We start from the raw sequence: 14,634 nt of genomic DNA on the forward strand, positions 1-14,634 counted from the left end.
GGATAATCAGGTAAGTTTTTAAAGATTTGTAGAACGTACCTAATTATCCTTTTATTTCTGTCTGTGCCATCTCCCGAAAGTAAAAAGTCTTCCATTTCCTTTGTTTTTTTTTTTTTTTTTTTTTTTTTTAAAAAAAAAGTAAAAAAAATGAGATATACTAACGGGAAAAAGTCCGGATGACCGGACCTTTTTCTGTTAGTATAGTCTCGGATTTACAACGGGCACACTGGTTGGGTTGGCCAATCAGTGTGCTCGCTTTTGAATATTTTAGTCCGGTCATTGTATAATCTCATTTCTTTCCCAGTCTCTCTATTCGTTATTAATTCAGTTATTTCTATAGTAAATGCAAATTCAAGCATCACCCTGCACATAAATTCGTAGCTTACCCTATTGAACACCATCTCTGCATCCAGGCATGCCAGTAGTAATGGTAATTTTTCATCCTCTGTATCTTTCTTAATGATCAATTTTCTGAATTATCAGTGCTGTTAATATTACCAGATGTCTGCCTCCCCTCTACAAAAATGCACTGATCTAGGTCTTTCAATTTTAACAACTCATTTGATAACTATTTCAAAGTTTAGACATAAATACTCTTGTAGTCACAATTTGATATTAAAATTGTTCTATATGCTTCAGCAGGAATATTTCCCTCTTAAACTACCACAATGCTTTCTTCACTATTAAATAATTTCTTTTGTATCCTTATTAGAAACCCCACTCACCCATCTTTCAGTTTTCTGCGAATATATCTGTTTATAAACACATATGTGTGTTTGTGTGTGTATATATATATATATATAATATATATCCAGGCCTGCTAACTGCCCATTACCATTTTTTATTTCTTCTTCTGTAATTGACTAGTGGATCACTAACTCTTCCACCTTTGGCAAACACAAGTTTACAATGAAATTCTTTGTCATGATCTGATCTTATGGTCACTTTTCTGTGCTTTATAAAGATTTTCATAAAATATCTGGAATATTTCCCTAATTCTTCCAGGGTTTTTATAATTTTCTTGGACTTATTGTCCCTCAACTTTACTACTGTTATCTTTACTTTCTTCTTCCTTAGTCTCTACCTTAAACATTTTTGTGCTGTAAGGTTGTTGTAAAGTAATTACCACATTGCATGTTATCCAAATACTCTGATATTTTCCCTGGCACCTCTTAGTTGCTCCTGTTCCTCCTCTTTAAGATTGCCTAAATTATTCTGCAGAGCTTTAGCTCTTGTCAGCCGTTTGTGATATTTTTGTTACCATTTGCTATACTACTTTCCATTATTTCATCTACAGCAACTACCTTCAGTGCTTCCCAAGCACCAGCTGTCTCATCTGATCCATTTTCTAAATTTCTTAATATTTCCAAAATCTTGTCTACTACCCACTCCTCAAATGTCTGCCTTTTCAATAATTAAGGAAGTAACAATATCTCTCTGTTTTCTCCCTACCTTGGGCTCTTACCATAACCTTCTACATCTGGCATTACAAATAATTTCCAATGTTTCCCCAAGAATCTCTTTTTCTAGTAATTGTCTAATTCCTTGGGCCCCCTGGCACTGATTGGTTCTCCTTTTCAATCTGGCACAATTACCAACTGTCTTTTTAAGTCCCAGTTTTGGAATTTGTTAAAAAAAAAGATGTTAAATGGTGGATAGACCAGTTGGCCCTCAACCTTGGTCTTCCCTTCTCCCTTTTTGCTGCTTTTCATTCTGGAACAACTCAAGACGAAGTAAAAAGTTCATGGTCTGTGAGACAATCCAGATGGACCGAAACTTTTAATTTTCAAAGAGATGTTGGCAGTAATAGTAGTTCTAAATTCTCTTTATTTTCTTTGGCCTCCCAGGACCTCTTCAAGTCATCACAGACCTCTGCATGGAGAGTGAATACTAAATCTTATCCAGTACATTAGTCTAGATGTGGTTTTCTGAGGTTTTAGTTGGTCAGCAAATCCCCTGCCTTCAGGCATCATACTTTCTGTTAGTGTACAGCATTATTGTAGGCAAGCTGAGCAGGTTCAATGCGAATGCTCACTAATGGAAGCTCAACCTGTGGTCCTCCAAGGTTTGGCCTCGCTTTGGGTAGCTACTCAAATTGATCTGCTCACCTCCAGTCAAAAACAGGAAGTTAAAGAAATTCTACTCCATGATTCCTTGCATGCAGGTTGGAAGACAGATGCGATTCCATTCCCTTGAACTGGAATGTTTCATTATACCTTTTCCCTAATAGTCTAAAAATTTAGAAGGACTCTCCAAACATTATTGTGGCAACCCTCTTTTGGCCCAAGCAACAGAGGTTTTCCTTTCTTTGGAATATGGCCAGTTTTCCTCATATAAGTTAGGGGGTTGTTTGCTAAACCACAACCTTAAACCTCTTTTAACTGACTGCCTGGATCATAGAAATGTAATACCTTTTATGTACCTACGTGTGAGGATGCGTAGCAGATGTTAAATGAGGCAAAGCAACCTGCTACTAGGAAATCCTATATATTTTTGTATGTGGGAAAGATTTTCTAGTTGGTGCCTTAGTAAGAACCAGGGCCATTTTTAGAGATGATTGCCTCTGTTTTTTTCCTATATTTGTGAGAGTTGGTATTGTGTGGCCTTCTCTAATCTTCTTTTAAAGTTAATCTCTTGACCATTTTTGCTTGTCTACCTATAGATCCAGCACCATTTCTATCCTCTCTCAAGTCCAGCATTTTTTGAAAGGGGGTTATAATGTATTTGTTCATTTTGGAAGCAGGTGGCTCCTCTTTGGGATCTTGGGTTTATATTGAAAAAATACTCTTCTTTCATTTGAAAAACTCTTCAGGCTAGTTGAGGTTCTTAACATGGAACATGGTGTTGCTCTGACTCCTTCATGAAGAGTGTCCAACTTACAAGCTGTTACAGTAGGTCAACCTTCCCTTGTTGTTTTACAAGGATAGGGTATTTTTGAGAGCAAATCATATGTTTATACTTAAGCAGTCTCAGATGTTACTTTGAGTCAAATTATTCTTCAACCTGTGTTTTTTATAGAACCTAGAAACAAGAGAAACAGATTTTCATATTCAGTGCCCAGTGACAACCCAGATACTATCTTGATAGAACTAAATCCTTCGGGGAAACCAATCAACTGTTTCCTATAAAGGCAGGAAAAAAGGTCAGCCAGTGTCAAAACAGAAAATTTACAAATGGTTGTTTCATTGCTATTCATTTTTGTTATACCTACCACAACAAACCACTTCCAGTCAGGGTTTAGGGCTCATTCCAACAGGGTGTTGGACTTTTTGATAGCCTTTTGGAAAGGGGTGGACTTAAGAAGCATTCTTACTTTCGCAAAACACTGTAAACAAGATTCCTTTTCTAGGTCCAGAACAAGATTTGCTATAACCTTTTTTAGGTGATCCTTGACCCTCCTTCTGTCTCCTACCCATCTTTCTTAGCTTTGGTAATCTATCCATACAGCTTAGGCAGCTGCAGGAGTTATCTAATGATGTAAATAGCCAAAATAGTTTACTAGTTAGAGTTGTACTATGTAACTATTGCACTATTATGTATATAATATGTAATTATGAATGTATCCCTCTGATGAATGTATTTCTATATGTATTTCACTTGCCACAGTTTAATGTATGATACTGTAATGCAGTAATCTGTGGTACTGATGAATGTATTTCTATATGTATTCAATATGTAAAATTTCTATTTTCTGTTGTAGCTTTTCTCTTCTAGCCTCCACTGAAAATGGGCATTTGTAGCCCAGTTGGACAAATTCGGTCAACAAATATAAAATAAATAAATAAATAGATAAACTTACTGTAACAGTAGTTCAAATAGATCCTTAGTCCAGTAACCTGTCCTTCAATCCATTCTCTGTTTTGCCATTAGAAATGTTTGTTTTTGCCAGGGTACAGAACTAAAATATATAAATATGTATGTTTAGTATAATTTACATATATATATGTCTAGATCTGCTCTCTTTTCCTAGTATATTCCTTTTTTCAGGGCTCTAGCCTCCTTTTTTTCTGTGGTAAGAAAGCTCTAAAGTACTTGTTGCCCTACTCTTTGACTGTGTATGCATCTGTCTTCAGGCTCATCACATGCTCTAAAGCTTTGAATACTGGTTGGCTGTGATATCATTAGTCATCATCAACCCCCCTTTTCCCATTTTCTGTACAGGGTCAGGGTGTCACATTGTGTCACCATCTCTCAGGATTCATTGCAACTCTCGTAACTTCCACGTCTGACTGCCACAGTTCTTCCCCCACACAATCCATCCATACAGTCCATCCATCTCCTTGCTGGACATCTTGTTTCCTCTTGCCCTCTTTCCGTGAGTCCCAAATCCTCTTCAGCAGATTGCTTTCTTGCACATGTGCCCGAACCACCGTAAACTGTTATGTGTAATATTCATTGCATTTGGAGCTACGTGGGCTTCTACTCCGATGTCCTCACTTCATCTGTCCCACAGTGTGCATTCTGCCATCCATCTGAGGCACTTCATCACCTCTAGCTCCCTTAACTGCTCTGTCTTCACTACCCAGATTTCTGTACCATACAGTGGTATTGGTTATATCACTGTTTTTTGTGCCACTTACTTTTCAGTTTGTTTGGCATTTTTTGTCTTGCACTACCCCTGACACTCTGTGTCAGTTGGCTACAGCCCCTCTAATTATAGCTTGGTCCTCCTTATTCAGACCATCTTCCTCATTCACCTATTCAAGTACTTGAAGCTGTTAACTTGTTCCACTGTTTGCCCTTCTGATTCAATTCTCAGCTTCTGATTCTGTTTGCTGCCGTTGCAACTGCTTTATCTGTACTAACTTTCATCTCAAATTTTCCATTCCATTCCCTTACTCTTTGCTGATGTTCATGTTCATAGTCTTGCTGTAATGGCACATTGTCTATATTCAGTATATTTATGATCTGTCCCTGTTTGCTAATGTAGTCCATCACCAGTATGAACAGCAGAACTGAACCGTCATGCACACCCACTCCCACTGGACACCCCTTCCATCAGCCCAAACACTTTTTGCACTAATTCTACTAATGTTTCCGGGACTTTGAACCATCGCAGCACTGCCCAGTTCAGCTTTCTTGGGACCTTGTCATATGCTTTCTCCAAGTCTAGGAATGCCCAGTTGGACTCATTCCTTATTTATAGCTTCTTCCCAACTATCTGTCTCACTGCACCTCTCCAGAACTTTCATGAGAGTGACAGGAGTTCAACACCTCTGTACTGCCCACAGCTGTGAATGTCCCCTTTATTATTGTTGTCATTGGCTGTCATATCCTTGGCAGGATACAAATCATGCAGCTTATGTACTGCAACAGTGATCTATTCACTTCCTGTTATGGTACGTTTGCTTACACAACTGTACTTTGCAAGCCAGTAACCCATCACTGCTGTAAACCTTGAATGTCCATCCCTTTTTCCTTTCCTTCAGTCTAGTGTGTTCCCCTGCGAGTACAGCAGTGCACAGCTTAAAGAGACAATGATCCAAAAGTAAAAAAAGCCAGCACAAGGGTGTATCAGGTGCAACTTTTAATAAAATGTTAACACATACAGACCAGTTTTGGCATGCATAAGAGCCTTCCTCAGTGTAACTCAAAAAAATCACGCACTCCTTATATACACACACCCATGTATGACAAAGATCATTCATTGGCTGTTCACAATTGCTCATTCAATCCAGGGGGAATCAAACCCCCTAGTTTAATTATCCATCTTTTTTCTTTATTAATTATATTGTGCCAACCAATTTTATTAGTTCTTTTCCCCTTGATGATATCAATAACGGTAAATCTGAGTGATGCCGCAGGATGAACAACCACATGTTTATATAATGCATTAGTAAGCCTTTTTGATTTAATGTCACTCATGTGCTGACTGATCCTAAACTTCACAGGCCTGGACGTCTGGCCCACATAAAAGGCCGAACATGTACAGGTGGTTAGGTATATGACCCAATCAGATGAACAGTTAGCAAAGAATTTGATGTCATTAACATGACTAGTATTACGACTACTGAAAGTTTTTGTCTAATTGAGCCTAATGCATTGTGCACAATGGCCACAACTATAGCAGCCCTAAAGGACATCCCCCAATAGAGTAGATTGTTGAAAGGGGGCAACCATACGGGCTGGCACCTTAAAGTGATTAAAGTGGGATGCCAAAGACCTACCCCTCCTAAAACCAAAATGGCATTTGTCCCCAATAAGTGTCCTGATCTTCTCATCTGCTTGTAAGATGTTCCAATTCTGTTTTACAACTTCACAAAAAACAGTAGTATTCCGAACATATGTGGTAATCATTCTGATAGGAGCCGATTCAGAAGTAGATTTATCTTTATATTGTAAGAGCTCCTGTCTGTCCATACCACTCGCCTCCCTACATGCCATTGTGATCACTCCAGATTTGTATCCATGTTCCTTAAATCTCCTGACCATATCCCTCTTTTGGTGATTATATTGATCCCTGTCAGAGCAAATACATTTTATTCTCATGGACTGAGACTTCGGTATATTCTGGATGACATGTGGCGGATGATGGCTGCTGGCATGGAGGAGGGAGTTGTATTCAGGAAATTTGCAGAACACCTGCTTCTCCAAAGACCCTTCGGTGTTTTTAGTTATAAGAACATCCAAAAAGGTAATATGATTTGGATCTTGTGTGCAGGTAAACTCGATACCCCATTTATTCCCATTTAGGTATTCCACAAATTCCTGTAAATACTCCAAATCCCCTCTCCATATCAGCCAACAGTCATCCAGGTAATGTTTCCAGATGTCCATTTCTGGCAAATAAAGATTGTGTAAGGGGTCATATATAATTTGTTCTTCTATAAAGGCCATAAACAAATTGGCATAAATGGAGGCAAAGGATGCCCCCATGGCCGTAGTTTGCCAGTGACATTTGTCCTGGTAATAAAAAACATTTTTAGTCAGGACATGTTCTGTCATGACCACTAACAAGGTATTAAATCCAAGGGGATATAGTTGGGCAACTCCAAGCCAGTGTTCCACCGCCAAAAGGCCAGCACAATGGGGGATATTGGTATATAAAGAAACTACATCCAATGTACAAAGAAGCCAATGGGATTCAACCTGAGCATCTGATGTAATTTGCAAAAAATCCCACCATCTATACATCAGTCATAATATGAGGTAAGAGCCTGAGCAAACCCCATTGATGCCTGTTGTTGTATACCTTCCCATGTTTTTTGTAAATCCTCATCAATGTTATTGACCAAGGGCTGAATTGTCACCTGTAATCCCGTGAGACTAATGTTTTTCAACATATAGGCTTTAAATAAATGCAAGTGCCAAACATTGGCTCTTTCGTTTTTCATGCTCCTGGACAACTGGCCAAACAAGCCCTGACAATCCAACTCCAATGATGCTGATTCCTGCCCCTCCGAACCCATTGCTTGAGCCCCTACTCCAAATATACCTAAATCATTACTATCAGATGATATACCTCTAAGCAGTTGGTTAAGGTCCATAATGAGAACCAAAAGTAACTTGTCAGTAGACCAGAACAAAAAAATGATTCAATACCAAATAGGAGGCACACACCCCCTTTAATGGACCAACAATGAAGATTCACCAACAAGAAAATTAAAAATATAAGTAATACCAATAATTATGCTTCCCAATGGAGTACAGTAATAGCCCCCACCAGCTCCTGAACTCAATTAATGGTGGTGCTACGTCGCACAATGGGTATATGCCAGAACAGTTAGTATAAAAAAAACCATCAAAATTCTGAAGGAAATACTTCAGCAGTGTGGTAATACTATATTCAAAATGTCCTAGCCAAAAATATGAATATTATTCAGTGGAGTACAATAATAGTCCCCACCCGATAAGATCCAAAGTGGTGCTATGTTGCTCCAATATGAATAACCATAATCCTGGTAAAAGAAAAAAATGTGTATAAATGGCTACAATAGATGGGTAGAGGGGATCCCAAATAACTTCTGTAAAAAAGGATGAAGTCAGGAGTAGCAAGGTCATATGTTGCCTATATGCTGGAAACGCTAATTATGATACCACCCAAAAATCAAGTAGGGACTATGGGTAATATAATAATTAGGTAGAGACCAGAAATACATACATCACAAAGAATGTCCATACACATGTACAGTCCAAAGTTGGCATTGCTATGTTAGAAATGTATGGTCTTATAAGAAGTCAAATGGTTTAGAGAACCAAAAATAAAAAAAGTGTCAACCATAAGATCTAATTACTATTAAGTGGGTCTCCTAGAAATGGTATTGTATTGTGTTGTATAAATGACCTGTGCTAATAATCCCCAATCATTAATAAAGTGTGTGTATAACAAACTCAAATGTCCAAAAGAACAGACTGTACATATATACCCCAGGTCAAAATAACGATATCAGACAATCAGTGGATAGTACATACAAAATTGGGTTGATCAGACCTCATAAGGTGGTTCAAAAAACGTGCATGAACATATTAATCGAACAAACACTGATAAATAGGTTATAAATTGCAAATAGGTTATAACCAATAGCATACAGGTATAAACTGTTGCAGGTATAGTTCAAATGCTGAAAAACACGTCATATAAATGCATAAATCATAAATTCTCACACATTGCAACACTTAAGTATAAATAATACTAAATAAAAAAGTGTCCAAATGAACCTAATATGGAAAAATGTCCCAAAACTCAAAAAATAGTAGCACAACAGTAAAAGTTTCACATTAGTACACCATTCGTGGCCCAAAGTCCTGCATTTATAAAGTCACTAATCGGAAATGTATTCAGCTAGTTCACTGTGTCAGACATGAATATCCAAACACAAAACAATGAAATCCAAAGTCATATAATACCTCCGTATGAAGGAAAAATAGTTCCTACCAGCATAAAACATATCCCGATGGTTAATCCATCTGATAAAAAAGTAGCACATGCAGAAACGAGCTGTATATGCTCATACACTGATAAACTCTCAAACTTTCAGTAGTCTTAATACTAGTCATGTTTATGACATCAAATACTTTGCTTACTTGTTCGTCTGATTGGGTCATATACCTAACCCACCTGTGCATGTTCGGCCTTTTATGTGGGCTAGATGGCCAGGCCTGTGAAGTTTAGGATCAGTCAGCACATAAGTGACATTAAATCAAAAAGGCTTACTAATGCACTTTATAAACATGTGGTTGTTCATCCTGCAGCATCATTCAGATTTATGGTTATTGATATCATCAGTGGGGACAGAACTAATAAAATTGGTTGGCACAATATACTTAATAATAAAGAAAAAAGATGGATAATTAAACTAGGGGGTTTGATTCCCCCTGGATTGAATGAGCAATTGTGAACAGCCAATGAATGATCTTTGTCATACATGGGTGTGTGTGTATATAAGGAGTGCTTGTTTTTTTTCAGTTACACTAAGAAAGGCTCTTTTATGTATGCCGAAAACGGTCTGTATGTGTTAACTTTTTATTAAAAGTTGCACCCGATGCACCTTTGTGCTGTCTTTTTTTACTTTTGGATCATTTTTTCCTTCCCTATTACTAAAAGGAATCTCTCTCCCTATTGATCGTCACTCACTATTCTTCTGTCCCTAATATTCAGCTATTAATGTTCAGCTCTATCTAAATGAGTCTCCTGCAGCATTTTTATTTACAACCCTACTTCTGTGTATATAAGATAATACTCATTGCCTTTTTATTATATCATCTTGACCATTCACATTTCAGGTTAATATTAAAAAATGGAGCCATTTTCACATATATTCCATTTCATCTTTGTCACTGCATGACTTTTCTTTGATGCTGTGATGCACACCCCCACCCTCAATTGCGTTTCAGTCCTATTCAGTGAATGGCATTTCATTACTCTGCATTAAAATACTGAATTTATATTTTTGGACACATTACACATTGTAATATATTGTCGGTCTCTTATTACCTCAAGTGCACATACAAACCAAATACCTATGTACATGTATATTTTTGAAAGCAAAATGCGCTTCCATCGTCAGGGCAAGGGCCTGTGTTAAATGGCCACCACACTGGGCATTAACTAACCTAAATCTTAGACTGGGTTTGTTAATCTTCTTGCTTTTTGCCCATTTTCCTTATAGCAGAAGCAAAATTGCAATGAAAAATGTATTCATCCACTATCCTCTACCTGGAAAGAAGGCAACATGCATATTTCAAGTTCATTTAATTATACTTTCCACTCAGCACTTTAATTCTCATTTTCCTGACTACTTTTTATAGGTATCAACTCTGTTTTTGCTGACTTTACTGTCCTCCCTGCAGTTTAATGCATTGCTTCTTTAAAGATCATGAGCAAGGAAAAATGACCTTTTTGGAGCTGTTTAACAGGTGCCCAATCATCTTGCACACACTTACTTTCATTAATAACGCTGCTTTGTAGATGTGTATATTGTTTTTTTATTAATTTTTCGACCTTTTGAAATAATTGGTCTAGGCATTCCTCTGGTGACAGTACTTTCTCTTTTTGCATCGTTGCACTCACCACCCTATTGAATGATGCAAAGCTAGGTTGTTGCTGCATTCCCTGCAAAAGTTAGGCTTGTCAAGGTCTAATCACATTTCTAAGTACAAAATTATTTAGTTTTCTAATTTCTTAGCAAAGTTTTGATTACTGCAGGCATTGGACAAGTATGACATAGTGAAGCAGTACCACTTTGCTAATTTACTTAGTTTGTGTATTTCACTCTGAAGCACATTTGGGGATAACAGAGGTTAGGAAAAATCTTTTTCTTTAACAAAAGTACCAGGGTTCTTGTGCTTTTTATGTGATGCTGCAGCATATTTTGTGTTCCTGCAAAGAAAATAACATTCAGCTGTCCTTTATTTTGCCTGGACTGTTTTAAGCTATTTTTCTGTAAAACCACTATGGAGTGCAATAAATCAGTGATGCTATGCTATCATACTTACGTTTATGGAAATGCATATAGATACAGAACCTGTTCTTATGTTTGTCATTGAAGAGAGCAGTATTTATAAATCCAGCATCATAGTACCCTAAAAAGACGACATGATATGATGTCACTAAGGCAATAAAGAGGCAATACTTCATGGGCACTCTGAAGCATGGGTGGAGCATGTCGAACATGCAGTCTAGGCATTAACTTTATAGTTTTTATTTTAAATGCAGAACAGAGTACATTTTCTTTCAAGGGAATGATTTCAAATGTGAAGGAACACCTAGTTTAACAAAAATTAAAGAGGAAGCTGTTACTTTGGCATTACCATAATGCACATGATTTTTAAGGCTTCTGTGCTGTGTCCCATTCAATAAGTGCAGCGAGAGGGCAGTCTAGTTAATGAATAAATTTGTTTCCTGGATACAAGCAAGTGAAATGACCATCGATTTACAGACACCCACTAAATCTTTTTTATTTATTATTAGTTTTATTTTTGTTTCACTTAACTTTTAACCCTAGAAAAAATCCCTGTATTCCAAAACAAAAAGGAAACAATTGTTCATTATCATTTTAAGCAACAGCTTGCAAACTGTTGATAAAGTTCTTCATTTTGAGATGTCTGCATGTGATCGGTCCTTTCCCTTGCTCATTTTTATAAACTTATTCAACACTGATGATCTCACCCAGCAGCTGCAACTGGATGCACTACATAAACTTTACTTTCCTGTACAATGTTACTAGCAGATTTATATGTACCTTTTAACTATTAAGTTGAAGAGAGTTACTTTTAGTACTGTGCCTTGTATCACAGTTTTTAGCACTCACAACTATCCTGTCCCGTAACATATTTCCATGCCCCAAAATACATAACAGTAATTTCCTTATTGATGTTTAGGTCAGTTAACAGATTTCTACTTATGTTAATATTTATTGCATTTAGATTTTCATCAACCATATCAATTTTCTTTTTCCATGCTATTGTAATCCAATGCAGTGCAAATACAAGTATAGTCTTATCGTCTGCTATCAAATTGCAGTTGTGTAAACAGTTTTATTCACTTATTCTATATTTTATGTCAATACTACCATCCGCAAAGTGTGGAGTTGATACATGTCAGTTCATTCACTTAAATTAAAGGTTACATTTGCATTGCCTGGTCAGCCTCCATAAATGTGTTAAGGGGGAGCACTCCTGAATACTAAATAAATCCACAAGTAAGCCAAAAGGTCCGCAAAACACTGAAACCAGTAAAAAATAAAAAAGAACCTCGGAGGGTCCACAATAAAGCTTACGAACAGCTGTTTCTTCCAGTTAGTTATTATAAGTTTTCACTCCACAGTATAACACAGTACAGCACATAAGCACATTAACGCTCTATAGAAACAGTACATTTTCATTTTAAAATTTCCTCGGATGTGGGCTGGTTGACACACTACAGGTATTTAAAAGCTTTCCAATCAAGATTAATCCAATCAAAACACATCAATTAAAATGACTAAAGCTGATTTAAAAAAAAAACATTTAACACAAGGTAAATGTGATTAAAAACTATAAATAGTGTATAAAATGTATGCAAAATGTATAAAATTGTTAAATCTTACATTAAATGTTAGGCACAAAAAAGCTATTAGTTCATTTAGACTACTAATGTTTTAAAATTGGTGCACAATGATAATAATATGAATTAAAAAAAACAAGGCCGTAATAAACTTGATTATACCACCATCTTGTGATGGAATACAGTACATGAATTTGAAAGGGCATTCTAAGACTTTTACATTGTCACCTATTTAAAAGCTTGTAAAAAAACTGAAACAAGAATAAAAAGTTGTTTACATTATAAATAAGAAGTCTAATATAGTAAATAAAAACACAATTAGTACCTTAGACCTAATATAGCACTCTTGAATACTGCAGCAGTTTAAACCTCACGTTGTTTGTTGATATTACTCCAAGACTTGAATATATTCATTTTCTATCTGGTATAAGCATAATAATGCTTTTCTACAAAAAGTCTGGTGTCTTCAACTTTAAAAACCTTTCATATCCGGCACATTTTTTGGTATTATTGTATCTTCACAACTGTTAGTCTTGGCTGCTTTCTTATAAAGTCATCTTAGGGCATAAATACAATGTTTGATCAGTATGCCCTGCTATAATTGCTGATACTGGTCTTCATAAAACTTGTACAATCTGTGCTGTACACTTCAAAATTTCCATACATGTTCAGTCTTCCAAATGGCTCATTTTTTAGAACAGTTATTTTAAAGATTTATTTATTGATTTATTTTATTTTACATTTGTTAACCGGGGGTGTCTGACTGAGCCGAAAAGGTCCTTTTTCAGCAGAGGCCCGGGGAGAAAAGCTCCACAAAGAAAAATTACAGACACATTTAGTTATTTAGACTTGATCAGTATACACACACATTGCAAGAGACATGTTTTTACAGTGGTATGCGGCACATAAACAGTTACAGCGGAGAGATCAAACAAAAAAATATTCATTTTAAAAATAAAGGTAATTAATAGATTTGTGGTGTACAGCGGAAATTTGGAACATAGGTAGAATACATACATAGTACACAGGTACACTACCTACATTGTAGATTAGCCAGTGTTTGTGAGTAAGATTGAAAACTATTATCAAGTGCTCTAGATTTAGTATGTATGTTTTCTGCTTTCACTAGCCTGGGGAGCAATCATGGCACTGCCAACTTTGCTTGAGATGTTGCTTGATGAGGTCTTTAAAGGAGGCTTTGGATGATGTGTTTTGAATGCTAGTAGGGATAGAGTTCAATTTTTTAGCCACTGAACTACTATATAGTGCATCTCCAAAGCTATTGTAGCTGTTAGTGACTTTTAGTAGTAGTTTGCTTGATGATCTAAGAGGCCTTTTGGCTGAGTGATGTTGTATTAGGTTTTTGAGGGCAGGACACTTGTTGGGGAGGTAATAGATAGAATGACAGAGGCAGAGCTGATTGTAGGTTAGGAGGTTGGGCAGTTCAAGCCAGTGGAGCTGTCTCAAAGCAGTACCGTGATGAGTTCTATACAAGCAATTTGCAGCAAAGCGGGCAATTCTGTTATAGCAGGCTTCCATTTTGCTTAGTTCAGTTTTTTGAGATTAGTCAGAATGGGAGATGCATAGAGTAGGGTGGATAGAAGTTGGGAGCGAGCAATGGCTGATCTTGTATTGTTGGTACGAAATGGTTTGATACGGTAGAGTGACCCCAGTTTGGCATGTACTTTTTTAATAGTTAAGTTGAGATGACTATCAAATTTTAGGTGGGAGTCCATGGTTATTCCCAATAGCTTAGCCTGTGCCACTGGAGCAATTGGAGTAGCATTTGTGGAGTAGATAGTGAACTGACTGTTAGTGTTTTTGTTAGAACTGGTTATAATCATAAGCTGAGTTTTCTTGGGATTGAGGATAAGTTGGGCTTTGGTAAGGTAGTTTTCAACGTCAGAGAATGCTAGTTGAGTTGTTTGCAGGAAGTCTTCTTTTCTGTCAAACTCTCCGTAATTTCCATTTCTGGGTTTTGCAGCTTAACCAGTACATCAGAGTAATTATTCAGTGCTTTCTTTTATTTTTTTCTCCCTCTCCTGTGTACTTCTCTTGGATCCCATTTATTTTGAAGACCTCTGAGTGTATTTGAGAAATTTTTTGCATCAGAGTTGTTTGAGGCCATAACTTGCATCTGCACTTATACA

General features: G+C 36.8%; 1 protein-coding gene across 1 annotated transcript in view; it reads left to right on the plus strand.

Moving 5' to 3' along the window:
• The window catches only part of PIKFYVE (phosphoinositide kinase, FYVE-type zinc finger containing), a 3,858,188-nt gene that overhangs the window by 3,683,964 nt on the left and 159,590 nt on the right, over window positions 1-14,634 (plus strand). The window lies entirely within an intron of this gene.

Source organism: Protopterus annectens, chromosome 6.part1 (genome assembly GCF_019279795.1).
Source record: "Protopterus annectens isolate FY-2018-M chromosome 6.part1, PAN1.0, whole genome shotgun sequence".
NCBI classification, from domain to species: Eukaryota; Metazoa; Chordata; order Ceratodontiformes; family Protopteridae; genus Protopterus; species Protopterus annectens.